Source organism: Elgaria multicarinata, chromosome 19 (genome assembly GCF_023053635.1).
Source record: "Elgaria multicarinata webbii isolate HBS135686 ecotype San Diego chromosome 19, rElgMul1.1.pri, whole genome shotgun sequence".
Lineage (NCBI taxonomy): Eukaryota > Metazoa > Chordata > Lepidosauria > Squamata > Anguidae > Elgaria > Elgaria multicarinata.
The window spans coordinates 12,253,737-12,268,278 of NC_086189.1; the positions used below are offsets into that span (position 1 = coordinate 12,253,737).

At 49.2% G+C, this 14,542-nt stretch overlaps 3 long non-coding RNA genes across 3 annotated transcripts; all 3 read right to left on the minus strand.

The window, feature by feature from the left end:
- Positions 1 to 44: 44 nt before the first annotated feature.
- Positions 45 to 1,940, minus strand: LOC134411111 (uncharacterized). The gene is made up of 3 exons (XR_010026316.1): positions 1,925 to 1,940; positions 1,399 to 1,452; positions 45 to 122 (listed from the first exon to the last, which is right to left on the minus strand). It is a non-coding gene; the product is annotated as an uncharacterized LOC134411111 (long non-coding RNA).
- Positions 1,941 to 3,902: 1,962 nt separating this feature from the next.
- LOC134411062 (uncharacterized) lies at positions 3,903 to 6,883 on the minus strand. Its single transcript, XR_010026310.1, has 4 exons — positions 6,829 to 6,883; positions 6,171 to 6,215; positions 4,623 to 4,667; positions 3,903 to 3,931 (listed from the first exon to the last, which is right to left on the minus strand). It is a non-coding gene; the product is annotated as an uncharacterized LOC134411062 (long non-coding RNA).
- A 2,542-nt stretch (positions 6,884 to 9,425) lies between these two features.
- On the minus strand, positions 9,426 to 10,854 carry LOC134411169 (uncharacterized). The gene is made up of 3 exons (XR_010026321.1): positions 10,825 to 10,854; positions 10,298 to 10,351; positions 9,426 to 9,469 (listed from the first exon to the last, which is right to left on the minus strand). It is a non-coding gene; the product is annotated as an uncharacterized LOC134411169 (long non-coding RNA).
- Between the last annotated feature and the right edge of the window lie 3,688 nt (positions 10,855 to 14,542).

Sequence of the window (14,542 nt, forward strand, 5' to 3'; positions counted from 1 at the left end):
TTCTGCACAGGTACCTCTTTCCCCAGCTCCCCAGGTGTTCCAGATTGCCCTTTTGGGCCCTTCTCTCCAGTCTCCCCGAGGCCTCCCTGGACACCTGGATCTCCTGGGGCTCCTCTAGCACCCTGGAAAGAATAATAAGAATAATACACAATAATAATAACCACAACAACAACAATGTCAAGACAGAACAGTGATATACACAGTGATGTATATTTCTTTTTAATGTTCACTGTTTTTAACTTTTGTAAACTGCCCAGAGAGCTTTGGCTATGGGGCGGTATATAAATGTAATAAATAATAATAATAAAAAATAATAATAATAAAAAGAACAAACACATGTACCTCATTGACATAGCAATACCTAATGACAAAAATGTTGTAGAAAAGAGAGAAAAATATACACCAATGGCCATGGAAGCTAAAGAACTATGGCAACAGGAAAAGGTTACAATTATGCCATTACACCAAAACATTTTTTTTTTACAAAAACCCTTCAGAAAGTGGACCTACCAAAATACATCCACACCAATATTCAGAAAGCAGTCACACTTAAAAGGCCTACAACTTCCAGCATTCCCCATCTAGCCATGCTGACTGGGGAAAGTTGGGAATTGTAGGACTTTTTTTCTGTCTAAACATGCATAGGACTGTACTCAAAGACTTTAATATTAGAGTTATAGAATTTTAGGTGTCAGAAGTGTTCTGCTTGCGATACAAGCATAGAAATTGGCAGAGGTGATCTTCTCGACACCACGAACAATCTCAGATGTGGAGCCACAATCAGCTCTGATGATTTCTGTTCATTTTTAAAACAGCTGCCAGAAAAAATGCCTATGAAAGGAACGTCCCGATCTCATCGAATGTGTGTGCAAGATTGTGTCCGATCCACTACTTCCTCATTGCAGACCGCTCCCTCACGTTGGATCTGCTACTATCACTTCGAGTTTGACTCCAAGAGTAGCTGCATGGGTTCCCGAAGTTCCTCTTTCCGACAAACCATAACCGTGATGTTTGGGGATGATGGGTGGGTTAAGCAACACCACGGCATAGATATATTTGCCCACTGTCCACCTTTGTTGATCAGGGGTCAGGGTTCTCACTACCCTTCGCCTGAGTAGTTAACCTTAAGTAAGAGACCCTCATTTGTATTTTGGCTACCACAGCCATGAAAAACATCAGGGAGAAGAATTAATTTGACAAAAAAGGATTCCCATGGGTAGAAGAGCAGTTGTTAAGCATTGCCTCTAGAAGAATACATACATCACAAACTAATACACACACACACACACACTGAATTGCAAGTTCTCAAACCTAAGTGCGAGAGAAGGCCTGTTAGCGCTTGTTACACAAAAAAGGACTTTGTGACCCGGGTCTTCCAAACTCTTCTTGGACACTCACCTGTTCCCCTTTTGACCCAGGTTGACCTTCCCCTCCAGGTAGGCCTGGGGCACCCTGCAGGAGAAAAGCATTAATAATCTTATTAGACACATATGCAGCAAAGTCACAGAGAGCCAGATAGAGAAGCTAGTGACGCTCTTCAGGCTGAGGATGATGAAGAAGAGATCCTGGCCCTCCTCTGTGTTCCCAGGGCAGAAAACAAGGACCTAATTAGGACCAGTGTGGTGTAGTGGCTAAGGTGTTGGGCTGGGAGTCAGGAGATCCGGGTTCTAGTCCCCACTCGGCCATGGAAACCCACTGGGTGACTTTGGGCCAGTCGCAGACTCTCAGCCCAGCCCACCTCACAGGGTTGTTGTGGTGGGGATAAAATTGGAGCAGAGGAGGAGGAGGAGGAGGAGGATTATGTACACCGCCTTAGGCTCCTTGGAGGAAAAAAGGTGGGATATAAATGTAATAAATAAATAAATAAAAGGGAAAGTTGGAATAATGGAAAGTTGGGGAAGAAGCATCCCTTCATCTTCTGTACCTGCTCTCCATCCAGCCCACTGATGCCAGTTTCTCCAGAGTTTCCAGCCTCACCCTAAAGAGACAAAAGCATTCAACAAGGGAGCCGAAGTCCTGGGTAGCCAAAGATGTAGCTGGCATCGAACAATCCTACTAAAACTACATTTTGTAATGCCTATGGCGCTCTATACCCAAGCCCCTCTGTGAGAAGATCAGAATTATTTATTTATTTGTTTGTTTGTTTGTGTGTTACCCGCCTCTCCCTCCGGATCGAGGCGGGGTACGACACAAATGCAAACACCACAAAAAACATATAACTAATGAAAACATTTAAAACGAATGCATTATTCAAAGCAGCACATTATTAAAAAGGCATCTTAAAATTCAACTGGGTAGGCCTGCCGGAAGAGATCAGTCTTTATGGCTTTCTTAAATTCCAGAAGATTGTTAAGTTGATGAATGTCTCCCGGCAAGCCATTCCACAAACTGGGAGAGGCAGAAGAAAAGGTCCTCTGGGAAATAGTTGTCAGCCTTGTTTTTGTTGGCTGGAGTAGATTCTTCCCAGAGGACCTGAGTGCGCAGGGCGGATTGTACGGGAGAAGGCGATCCCGCAGGTAGCCTGGACCCAAACCATGTCGGGCTTTAAAGGTGATAACCAACACTTTATACTTTATTTATTAGGTATTTCTTTCTAGCCGAAAAGAAGCCTTTCAACACCCAAAACCTATGTGACATGGGAGATCTATTTTTTTTTAACTTTGAAGCAGTTATGGTGTGTTCATGGTATATCCCCAAAATTTATTTCAGCAATGTCTAAAGCACACAAATGATTTTAGCCCTTTGACACGTAAGATCCCCCCGACGTGTGTGCTGTGTTGGTTCCTCTCGCTGTCACCCTTACCTTTTCTCCTTTCTCCCCAAAAGGTCCCTCAGGACCAGGCAGACCTTCGGTTCCCTGAAAGGATATGATGCAGATGCTGATTAGGAAAGAACGGATGTTTAAAAGGGGGATGGATAAATTCCTGGTGGAGAAGGCTATCCATGGCTACTAGCCCTGATGGTTGTGTGCTATCTCCAGTATTTGTGGCAGTAAGCCTGGGTGCACCAGTTGCTGGGGAACATGGGCAGGAGGGTGCCGTTGCACCATGTCCTGCTTGTTCATCCCTGGCCGATGGCTGGTTGACCACTGTGTGAACAGAGTGCTGGACTAGATGGACCCTTGGTCTGATCCAGCAGGGCACTTCTGATGTTCTGAAGAAGGAGGAGAAGGAGGAGGAGGAGAAGAATGAGGAGGAGAAGTCCTGCTTGTTCACCCCTGGCCGATGGCTGATTGGCCACTGTGTGAACAGAGTGCTGGACTAGATGGACCCTTGGTCTGATCCAGCAGGGCACTTCTGATGTTCTGAAGAAGGAGGAGAAGGAGGAGGAGAAGAAGAAGTAGGAGAAGAAGAAGAAGTCCTGCTTGTTCATCCCTGGCCGATGGCTGGTTGGCCACTGTGTGAACAGAGTGCTGGACTAGATGGACCCTTGGTCTGATCCAGCATCAGGGCTCTTCTGGTGTTCTCACATCGTGTTGTGATTGTTTTCTGCTCCACCCCATGATCTGCTCCACCTGCTTTCCAGTTTAACTCAGGGAAATTTCTGGAATTCATTTTGGATTTTATGCACGAGGAGTTCCCCACATTTTTCATCCCTCCTGCCCTGGCAACACACACAGTTACAGGTGACTGGTGTGCATGCAGATGCATTAAATTAGTTCAGATGCATTAAATTGTTGTGATTGTTTTCTGCTTACGCAAGCCATCTGCCTGTTCAAGGAAGTCCTTCTACCAAGTTCACACACACACACACACACACAATGGGGAAAAAAACAGGCTCCGAACTAAGCAGAACCCCAAAAGAGGTATCTACATGTACTTACTTGGTATCCAGCTGGACCTGGAGCTCCCAATAGGCCAAGAGGTCCCACCTCTCCTGATGGTCCTGGTTTTCCTGGGATACCGTTTTGTCCGTGTAAACCAGGAAGCCCCTAGGGAGTAGTAAAAGCGTTTCTATAAACATCACGGTGCACGTCAACAAGTATCATGAAAAGCAGGGCCCATCTTGACCACATGTGAGACTGTGGAAGTGATCAGTTTGGACTTCTGGCAAGAGCAATCTGTCCCTTCACTGGCCAAGGAGGGAGAGAGAGGGGGGCGGCATTCAGAAGACACCTTAAACCAAAGCTTTAGCCATGATGAATAAGGCTTTTTGCTTTATTCAACATGGCTAAAGCCGTGGTTTAAGGTGTCTTCTGAATGGGGCCTGGCTTTCTGGCTTAACCACCATGCTTAAAGCCGTGGTTTAAGGTGTCTTCTGAAGGGGGCGGGCCTTCCTCCGCCTCTTCCAGGATCTACACAATCGCTTTGGGGGCGCACTGCAGGCGCTCGCAAGCGCCTTCAGTACGCAGTGTAGATCCGCTCCAGGGCAGCATCTGCAGCCCACGTGGACTGCCTGCAAAAGAGTGGAAGAGCCAATGGCCGAAGACGATCCCTTTGCAGCTTGAACCCTGAGCGGAAGGAAAAGCCGTGACGGAAGAGAGGAAGACAAGGAGCCGAGGCTACAAGGAGGGGAAAGAAAACCATGGCAGACCGAGAGCCAAGTGGAGCTCCTCACCAGCTTAGCACCATGCTCAGATGACTGCATGCTTCAGCTAACGCCATAAATAAATAAATGCTTACCGGGGGTCCAGGGAATCCTCCAGGACCTAAGCCACCCATCCTGCCCTGAAAGAGAGAATTATTTCTGCAGACAAATGACACGCTCTATTATTGTGATATATCAGTGGAAATGAACATGTAACTAAGGTGGTGGCGGCGGTGGGTCCAGCTCTTGCAGCCATAGGTTACTACGGAGAATACCATGGCTTTAACTATGCGGACCTTTGTTGTCAGTGTGGGGTCTCTGCTCTTAACTATTTTATCAAGATTTGTCCTTGCTCTCCTCCCAAGAAGTCAACGTCTTCTGATTTCCTGGCTGCAGTCAGCGTCTGCAGTAATCTTTGCGCCCAGAAATACAAAGTCTGTCGCTGCCTCCACGTTTTCTCCCTCTATCTGCCAGTTATCAATCAAGCTGGTTGCCAGTTATCAATCAGTTATCACCTTCCTTTAGCTCCGCCCATTTAAGTCTGAGGCGGAGTCTAGGATCAACTAGCCCTGAAGTGCCCTCCCCCTCGGAAGAACACTGATTTCCCACAGACTGTGTGTTGTTAACGTTTTCAGAGATAAGGTCTGGCGAAGGTTCATCCCCAGCTGGTGACGAGCCCTTGAGAGTCACCTTCCCCAGTCCCTGTGTAGGCCGGTACATTTCTGGCACCGTCTCTTCTGCTTCAGCATCTGATTCCAATTGATCATCTGAAACTCCTTCCCCCCAGCCTAAAGGGAACAGGCCTAGTCATGACACCACGTATGGAACAAGGAGATCAAACTAAAATGAGCCATTTTCCTGAAGAGTGTTTCCTAGGGAAAGCTCTAAATGCAAAGACGAGAGGCGCTGAAAGTGACAGGGACCACAGGTGAGAACCTGGCGAGAAAGGGAAGCAATGTAGTGATGTTGTGAAAAAGCAACACAACCCTCAGGCACTCCTGAACGGATAAAGGAGGGTGAAACAGCAGAAGGGAAGGGCATCAGCTGGACAACCATCTGTCAGGGATGCTTTAGGGTGGATTCCTGCATTGAGCAGGGGGTTGGACTGGATGGCCTTGTAGGCCCCTTCCAACTCTGCTATTCTATGATTCTATGTTACAGATTTAATAAGCAATAATAATAATAATAATAATAATAATAATAATAATAATAATAATAATAATAATTTAATAGCAAGACCCTGCCGCATAGGCTTACATTCTAATACTTGAAAGGTTGCCACACAGAGGAGGGCCAGGATCTCTTCTCGATCCTCCCAGAGTGCAGGACATGGAATAACGGGCTCAAGTTAAAGGAAGCCAGATTCCAGCTGGACATCAGGAAAAACTTCCTGACTGTTAGAGCAGTACGACAAAGGAACCAGTTACCTAGGGAGGTTGTGGGCTCTCCCACGCAAGAGACCTTCAAGAGGCAGCTGGACAGCCATCTGCCAGGGATGCTTAAGGGTGGATTCCTACATTGAGCAGGGGGTTGGACTGGATGGCCTTGTAGGCCCCTTCCAAGTCTACTATTCTATGATTAGGAACAACAATAATGAGAAGTTACGAAAAGCAGAGAGAAAAGGTTTCATGAGAAGAACGTACCTGTGGGCCGGGGAGGCCTTTCATGCCGGGCAACCCAGGCGGACCCTAGGCAGAAAGGAAGGTGGGAGAGAATAAAAATGTAATTTCTTCGCTGCCGAGTGCTCAAGCAGGCCTCTCTACACTCAGGTTGAGGCTCTCAGGCACTGTACGTTTTGTGTCAATGTGGCAGTTTGCCAGGGATGAGCGTGGCTGCCCTTTAAAACACCCTTTGCGGAACTGTAAAAGGCCCTCTGGGAAGAATCTACTTCAGCCTGCCAAAATTAGGCTGACAACTATTACCCAGCGGACCTTCTCTTCTGCTGCTCCCAGACTGTGGAACGGCCTGCCGGTGGAGACTCGACAACTTGACCGTCTACTAGCATTCAAGAAAGCTATCAAGACTGATCTCTTCCGGCAGGCCTATCCAGGGGAATTTTAGGATGCTTTTAGGATGTTTTAACAACGTATATTATGTTTTAATTCAGTTTTGTGAATTTTATATTTACTGTTGTTCCCCGCCTCGATCAAAATGGAGAGGCGGGTAAGAAATAAATAAATAAATAAATAATAATATGCAAAACTGTCCTAGGAACGGTCTGCCCATTCCTACACCCAGCTATCTCCAGCGCACTGAGCAGTAGTGCTTTGTTCTGGCTACACAGCACAGAAGGACACTCACTTTGGAACCGGGCTTTCCTGGAAACCCCACGGGCCCTCGGAGTCCAGGCTCCCCCTGCAAAGAAGGTGAAAGGTGAGGAGAGAGGGAAGAGAGGGGTCACTACGACATCACGACACCCTTTGGACACACTAGCAGCAGCAGGGTAGCCAGCAAGCAGAATTGGGAAGCAAACCGAAAAATGTAGAGCTCCATCACACCAGCGATTTATCGTACCCTCGCCGTGCCTGGTATGCGGTTTTGCAGCTCGGGACTCGCAGGACGTCGTCCCTGTCCTGCACTCATCTTGCCCCTTTCCCCCTTCGTTGCGTTTTATTTTGGGGCGGGGAAAGTCTGGATTATTTCCCCCTCTCGTTTTTTTCCTTTGTTGGGGGCGTGTGCTAGTGGAGCCTTGCTGACGAAAGGGGAGGGCGGAGTGGTTCTCCTCCTCCAGCACGTCTTTGTAGGGACTTGTCAGTCGGATGATTGGACTTTTTAGTGCTCCGACCACACGCACCCTCGTTGCCCGCAGAAATGGAGCCCAGGTGAAACCTTAAATCAGAAATCGCTAGATAACAAAGCCAGGGCGAAGGGCGGGGGGAAAGAGCACACGCCCATCACAGTGCCACAACCAATGAACTGGAGGAGGCAGGAGAAGGGGCGGGGTGGAGTGGAAGAGCAAAGAAGCGAATACCCACGTGAAAGGGGCCATGTTTGATGGAGCCCTTGACGCGCTTATGAAACGGAGGTAAAAAACGCGGAGGCAAACCAGAGGGGGGGGGGAATAGGTGTGGTGGAGCCCAAAGCGACACTCTGCTGACTCAGCTTCCTTGCTGAGGGCTAGAATCAGTGCTTTGTTTCTTCAAAATAACGCATGTGATGGCATAATTGGGGGCCCTACGAAGTTGTCAGGCCGGGGTCTCCAGGCAGGTCTCAGTCAAAAGGGGGAAATGCTTCATTCTCCCTACTCAGAGTTACACCGTCCCCTTTTGCTGGAGAGAGTGACGCCAGAGGTCAATTCGTCAACCTCCTTCTGCCAGGGTCAGAGCAGGCAGTAGGGCTTTGCTCTCATAAGGGAGAATACGGTCTTTCAGATAATCTGGACCCGAGCCATATATAGTTGTATTGAAAGGGGAATTTCATACGGATAACCAGGAAGGATGACAGACCAAGAGAAGTACACCACTGGTGGTCACCTACAGCCACCAATTGAAACCAATTGAAACTTTTCTTTTTCCTAAGCTTTTAGAACTTGATTTTGATCTGACTTTTATACTGTTAGTTTTACTCTCCCCTGTGCCTATTTGGTGCATTCTCTTCCCCTCCTTATTGTTTTATTACGATTTTATTAGAATGTAAGCCTATGCGGCAGGGTCTTGCTATTTACTGTTTTACTCTGTACAGCACCATGTACATTGATGGTGCTATATAAATAAATAAATAAAATAATAATAATAATAATAATAATAATAATAATAATAATAATAATAATAATCCACTGCGACGGATCATCAGCGAACTCCAACCCATCATCAGCACAGACGCTTCTCTCTCACAAGCCTTGGGGGGCAGAGCTGTCCTGGCCTACAGACCACCTCCCAACCTGAAGCGGATGCTAACCATCAATAGTACACAGGACAGAGACACAGGCAGAGGGACCGGACCATGCCATAGACCCAAGTGCCAACTCTGCCCCCACATCTATTCAGGCAACACTGTCACAAAACCCAACAACATCAGTCACCCCATCAAGGGTTCTTTCACCTGCATCCTATACTGTTATAGGATGTTATAGGATTATATTGTTAGTTTTACCCTACCCAGTGCCTGTTTACCCTACCCTGTGCCTGTTTGCTTTCTCTTCCCCTCCTTATTGTTTTATCATGGTTTTATTAGATTGTAAGCCTATGCGGCAGGGTCTCGCTATTTACTGTTTTACTCTGTACAGCACCATGTACATTTATGGTGCTATATAAATAAATAATTAATAATAATAATAATAATAATAATAATAATAATAATAATAATAATAATCATCCTTATATCATTTGTGTTACATGCCATCCCTGACTTTGTCTGTTGTTCAGTTCTTAATAAACACATACACATCACACGCGTCTTATTTTTTCCACCACTTTTTTCAACTGCACGCTATCAGATTTCCAACTGCACATTTTCCCCCCCAACTGCACATTTTGTGTCCAACTGCACACTAAACCAAACAAAACTGGGATGGCCCTTACCTTTTTGCCCATGAGCCCTGGTTCTCCTCGGTCGCCAACTGACCCTGGATAGCCCTAGAATGGAGGAGTTTATCAGCATCAAGTTAAAAAGGCCGCCTAATCCTCTGCTTCTGCATCTACATTTCGCCACCAATGATGTTGGTGAGAATTGTGGGTCGGCAGGGGAAGGGAAACCAGCTAGGTTTTCTGCGTCCCAATTCCCCTTGAGGATGCTCCACTTACATTGATGCCGACAGGTCCTTGCGGCCCCTCCAGGCCAGGTTTGCCAGGAAGTCCCTGCCCCAAAAAACAACAGTGAAGAGACTTGAACTGCTCTCCGCAGAACTGATGGTCTCATTTAAATTTTAATTGCTTAAATTGTTTCTTACCATAAGCCCTGGGGAACCTGGGTCTCCATTGATTCCTGGCTTTCCCAGAGGACCCTATTTGGAAGGAGAGGTCATCAAAGTAAGGCCTCCTAAGTGCTAAACTGGGTTGAAGAATTCATGGATGGCAGCTCGCCCCTCGCAACAGATATTTATTTATTTATTTATTTATTAAGTTTTATTTATCTATTTATTACATTTATATACCACCCGCCCCATAGCAGGGAGCCCCGGGGGAACTGAAGCTCCAGCGGAGAGCCCCGGGGGAACTGAAGCTCCAGCGGGGAGCCCCGGGGGAACTGAAGCTCCAGCGGAGAGCCCCGGGGGAACTGAAGCTCCAGCGGAGAGCCCCGGGGGAACTGAAGCTCCAGCGGGGAGCCCCGGGGGAACTGAAGCTCCAGCGGGGAGCCCCGGGGGAACTGAAGCTCCAGCGGGGAGCCCCGGGGGAACTGAAGCTCCAGCGGAGAGCCCCGGGGGAACTGAAGCTCCAGCGGAGAGCCCTGGGGGAACTGAAGCTCTAGCAGGGAGCCCCGGGGGAACTGAAGCTCTTACACCAGAAAAAGGAGCTCTCTGCATTTCTCGCCTTCCCGGTGCCAGAATCAGTTTTGCCCAAATGTTACCGCCAAACCAACATTTTAAAAAATAACCATAATACCTTTTTAAAATTATAAATAGAAATCCTTATTGTTTTATTAATACATGAAATAAATTGTTAATAATCATCATTGTCCAGGAGGGTGGCCTACACATTGGAAAGGTTTCACTTGATTAACTTGCATGGGGTGGGATGGGGAGGAGTGGGGAAGAATCCCCCAAGGGTTAAATGTGTGGGAGGCGGAGGAGGGGGGCTTCCCCCCATGGCGATGACCAGCCTGTGCCACTTACTGTTGATCCGGGAGGTCCATCACGCCCTCGGTCACCTTGAAAACCCGTGAAACCCTGGAGAGGAGGAGGACAAAAAAGTATTCATGACACTGCAGCCAATTCTGGGCAGAAGAGAGATATGCTTTATGGGGACAGCTTGGCCAAAATGTGGCCGGGGGTGGTGGTAGTTGGCTGCAGATTTATAGTCTGCAACGCCAGTTTAGGAAGGAATTAGGAAAGGAACAGAGATGTGTGTGTGTGTGTGTGTTTGTAGGTTTTTTGCCGTGGCGTTTCCTGCTGCATCGCTGGCTGAAGAGGTGACACATACCATTTCCTGGGAAAATGCAGTCCAGCAGAAAAAGACACCCTTTTTTCCCCTGGAAAATAACCCTTCCCTTTTCCAATGAAGTTCCATGATGGATAAGCGAGAAATGGCCAGTCTCCCGCTGCTGCTGCTGCTGCACTATTGCTACCGCCACGCCGGGGAAATTAAGATGTTGACATTTGGACACGGACACGCTAGCACACACGCAAGCGGTTCTACTCACGGGCAGGCCAGTTCTTCCAGGGTTCCCCACGGCACCAGCAGCGCCCTGCAGGGTAATGCAAGACGCCATTAAGGGTCAAGAGAAGCAAGGGAACCTCCTTCCCCATTGTCCAGAGCAGATCAGGTGATTATGACCCTTATAAAGTCTTCCACTCTGGAGTGGACAACAGGATGCCACCCGTTCTCCCAGAAGAAAGACTGTCTTGGCAACTCCCTCAGCTGCTCAGAAACCAGGTCCTAGAAGCCGATTCTGTAACATGCAGGACCATAAATCCCAGGAATCAAAGCCAAAAGGAGAGTGAAGTAGGTAGTATAGAATGGGAACCTGTGTACCAGGCTTTCCTTCTGGGGCCTCGATTCCAGGAGTACCTCGTAAGCCCTGCAAGGGTTGGAAATTTGGAGATTTTGGGGGGAGGGAGGGAAAGAAGAGAGAAAAATGCTGTTAATTATATTTATTTATTTTATTAAAACATTTATATCCCGCCTTATAGCAAAATTTTGGACTACAACTCCCAGAAGCCTCAGTCATCATGGACAATAGTCAGGGATGGTGGGAGCTGTAGTACACGCCATCTGGAGAGCACCAGGCTGCCTCCCCCTTCTCTAAAGCAAAATTGACTTCGTTGAGGCTGACCAGAGCAGGGATTCTCTCACTTACTGGGAGTCCTGGCATTCCAACAAGCCCACGCTGGCCCATCCGGCCCTGGAGGGAAAGCAAACAGTTACTCAAAGTCTTTTCTCTCATTCATCAATGCCCACACGCAGGAAGCTTCCAACCCTCCACGCTCCTGAGCCAAGAACGTGTGTCACCGCGGCGCAAATGCGCTGCCAGAGGGCATCGACCTGGATGGCGCTGTGAAAGTTTGAGTTATTATCTAAGTTCTTTCTTTCATACAAATGCCCATCTGTACGACGGCTGGGTTGTGCGTACGCCAGCGGAAGGCTTGAAGATTCTAAGGCAAGACGGGGAACCCAGTTGTTGTGGGACTACAGCTCCCATTATCCCCGGCCATTAGCCATGCCGGTTGGTGCTGACTGAAGCTGGGTCCAATACCTTCTCACGGGCCACTGGTTCCCCACCCCGGTTCTCAAGAGTCGGACGAAGGAGGGCTAAGTACTACTAACACAGCTCTTGCCAGGGATGGCTCTACCATGAGGCAGAGAGAGAGGCAGCAAATCCTGGGGTGCAGCAGCAGCAGCCTCCTCCTCTTTAGAATCATAGAATAGTAGAGTTGGAAGGGGTCTATAAGGCCATCTAGTCCAACCCCCTGCTCAATGCAGGAATCCACCCTAAAGCATCCCTGACAGAGGGTTGTCCAGCTGCCTCTTGAAGGCCTCTAGTGTGGGATAAGCCCACCACCTCCCTAGGTAACTGGTTCCTTTGCCGTACTGCTCTAACAGTCGGGAAGTTTTTCCTGATGTCCAGCCGGAAACTGGCTTCCTGTCACTTGAGCCCGTTATTCCGTGTCCTGCCCTCTGGGAGGATCGAGAAGAGATCCTGGCCCTCCTCTGTGTGGCAACCTTTCAAGTATCCTTGTTCCTACACAGCCTGTCCTAGGCCCTCTAAACTAGCCTCCTGCCTCAGATGGGGTGGAGGACCCTTTCCCATCACAAGTGCTGACGTTAGTTTTCACTGCCAGTCCGGTTGACTTCTGTGTGTAAGATGGCGAGGTGCACTTCCTTGTCCTTTCACACAGGCAGCAAAATCTCTCGGGGTAAGTCGTCACAGGCATTAATGCAGTGTGCTGATCATTATTACTGCCATGGTTTTTTTTTAAAAAAATTAATGTTTTATTCTAAAATGTATCTTCGTGTGTTCGTGTCCTTTTCTTCTTTATTTGATCTAGCTGTTTAAACAGGCCCTTATATTCACACACATATACTACCCAGGGCCAAAATTCATAGTACTACTCCTTGGAATAAAGCTACTTATTTTTTCAGCATCCTGAGATTTCGTCACTTTATTTCATTGGGCAATGGAGAAGTCCAGAAGTCCAGCCTCCCTATCCGGTGAAGGAGAGCCCGCCACCTCCTGAGGCAGTACGACTCTTGCCGTTGGGAATTTTCTCTTAATGCTTTGCCAAAATCAGCTTCCATCTTTTGCTTTTCTAGTAGGGCTGTGCACCACCACCCCAAATTGGTTTGCGTCGCTCCAACCCTCCCCCAATCCCCTCTGGAACTGGAGCGAGATCCGGAGGGCCGGATCAAGATTCGGACACCATTTTGCCCCCCCTTCCCCACTTACTTGCCTCCGTAGCGGACGGCGGAGGCAGGTAAGTAGGGAAGGGGGAACAAAATAGGGGCCGAATAGGTCCCCCTCCCCCCTTACCTGGCTTTGCCGTCTGCCGTGGTCCATGGGCGGCAGACCCAGGTTAGCCCCCCAGGTAAGCCCCCGTGAGAAGGTATTGGACCCAGGTAAGCCCAGGCCTCAGTTGAAGCCGCCACCCGGACCATGACGGACGCAGGTAAACCTCCCTCCCCCCTGCCCCCTTACCTGGCTCCGCCACCCATCGCCGCACAGACTGTGGCGGTTCCAGGTAAGCCCCCCCCTTACCTGCATCCAGAGCTTCGGAACCGTCCGAATCGCTTCGGACCATTCCGAACCGCTCCGCGCCGATCCGGACCTCCCCCGATCCGCTTCGGAACCGGGCTTCAGAGGTCCGGAACGACCTGCTCCGCTTCGGATTCGGGGATCCGAAATGGAGCGGAGCACAGCCCTGTTTTCTAGTCCTTATCCTCTGGAGCAATAGAGAAGCCTGCTCCTCAACCGACAGGCTGATAAAGGTTTATACCCACGATGTACCGTAAGCCCAACACATTTGCAAGACTGACTTATAAAAGAAATGGCCTTGGTTGCATTTTGTGCGTGACTCTCACGCATACTCAGGAAGGAGCAACTGAAATTCCTTTATACGCCCTCCCGCACTAAGCCTTCAAGTGCAAAAATGTGCTTCAGGCCTGAAACCTGAGCAGTTATTACTTACCCTGCTTCCTCGTGGCCCTCGTCTTCCTTTAATGCCATCCGGGCCCCGGCTGCCCTGCAGTTCATAGAGAAAAACCCAATCTTTTCATGCAATGTTGAATTCCTTACAGCTACAGGCAGGGCTGGTGCTACCATAGAGGCCACTCAGGCGGCCGCCTAGAGCGCCAAGCTAAGAGGGGCGCCGCGCAGCACTCACGCGCGTTGTTGGCTGTGAGCCAGGCCAGCCCAGCCCGAGGATTCAGCTGGGCCTGGGCGGGCGAGATGGCGCCCCGTGCCCACCCAGTCGAAGCGAAGCCACGGACGCTGGGGTGGGGGGATGGCTCCATGTTCAGACTTCCGCCTGGAAGCCGCCCTCCCAGAGCCGCTCTAGCCACCCAGAAGCCGCCCTCCCAGAGCCGGGAGGCTGCCGCCAGAGGAAGAAGAAAAAGCATGTGGTGAGCTCGACCCTGGCTCAAGCCAGCCTCTGCCTTACTCCCGAGGAAAGGGCACTGGGTCGCCTCGCCTCTCTCCGCAAACAGGCCACAATGTCCAGGCAGGCGGGCAAGCGGGATTCCCTCTCCCTTCCCCCAGGAAAGCTAAGGACTTGTGGACTCCTCACAAGGCAAACTCTGCTTCCCGATCCTGCGTGCGTGGATCAACGGGACTTGCATCCGAGAAAGCGTTGCACCGGGAGGCACCAGTGCGGCCCGATCCGCCTATTCCTCCTTACTCGGCAGCCTTATTCCCCTGAGTAAAT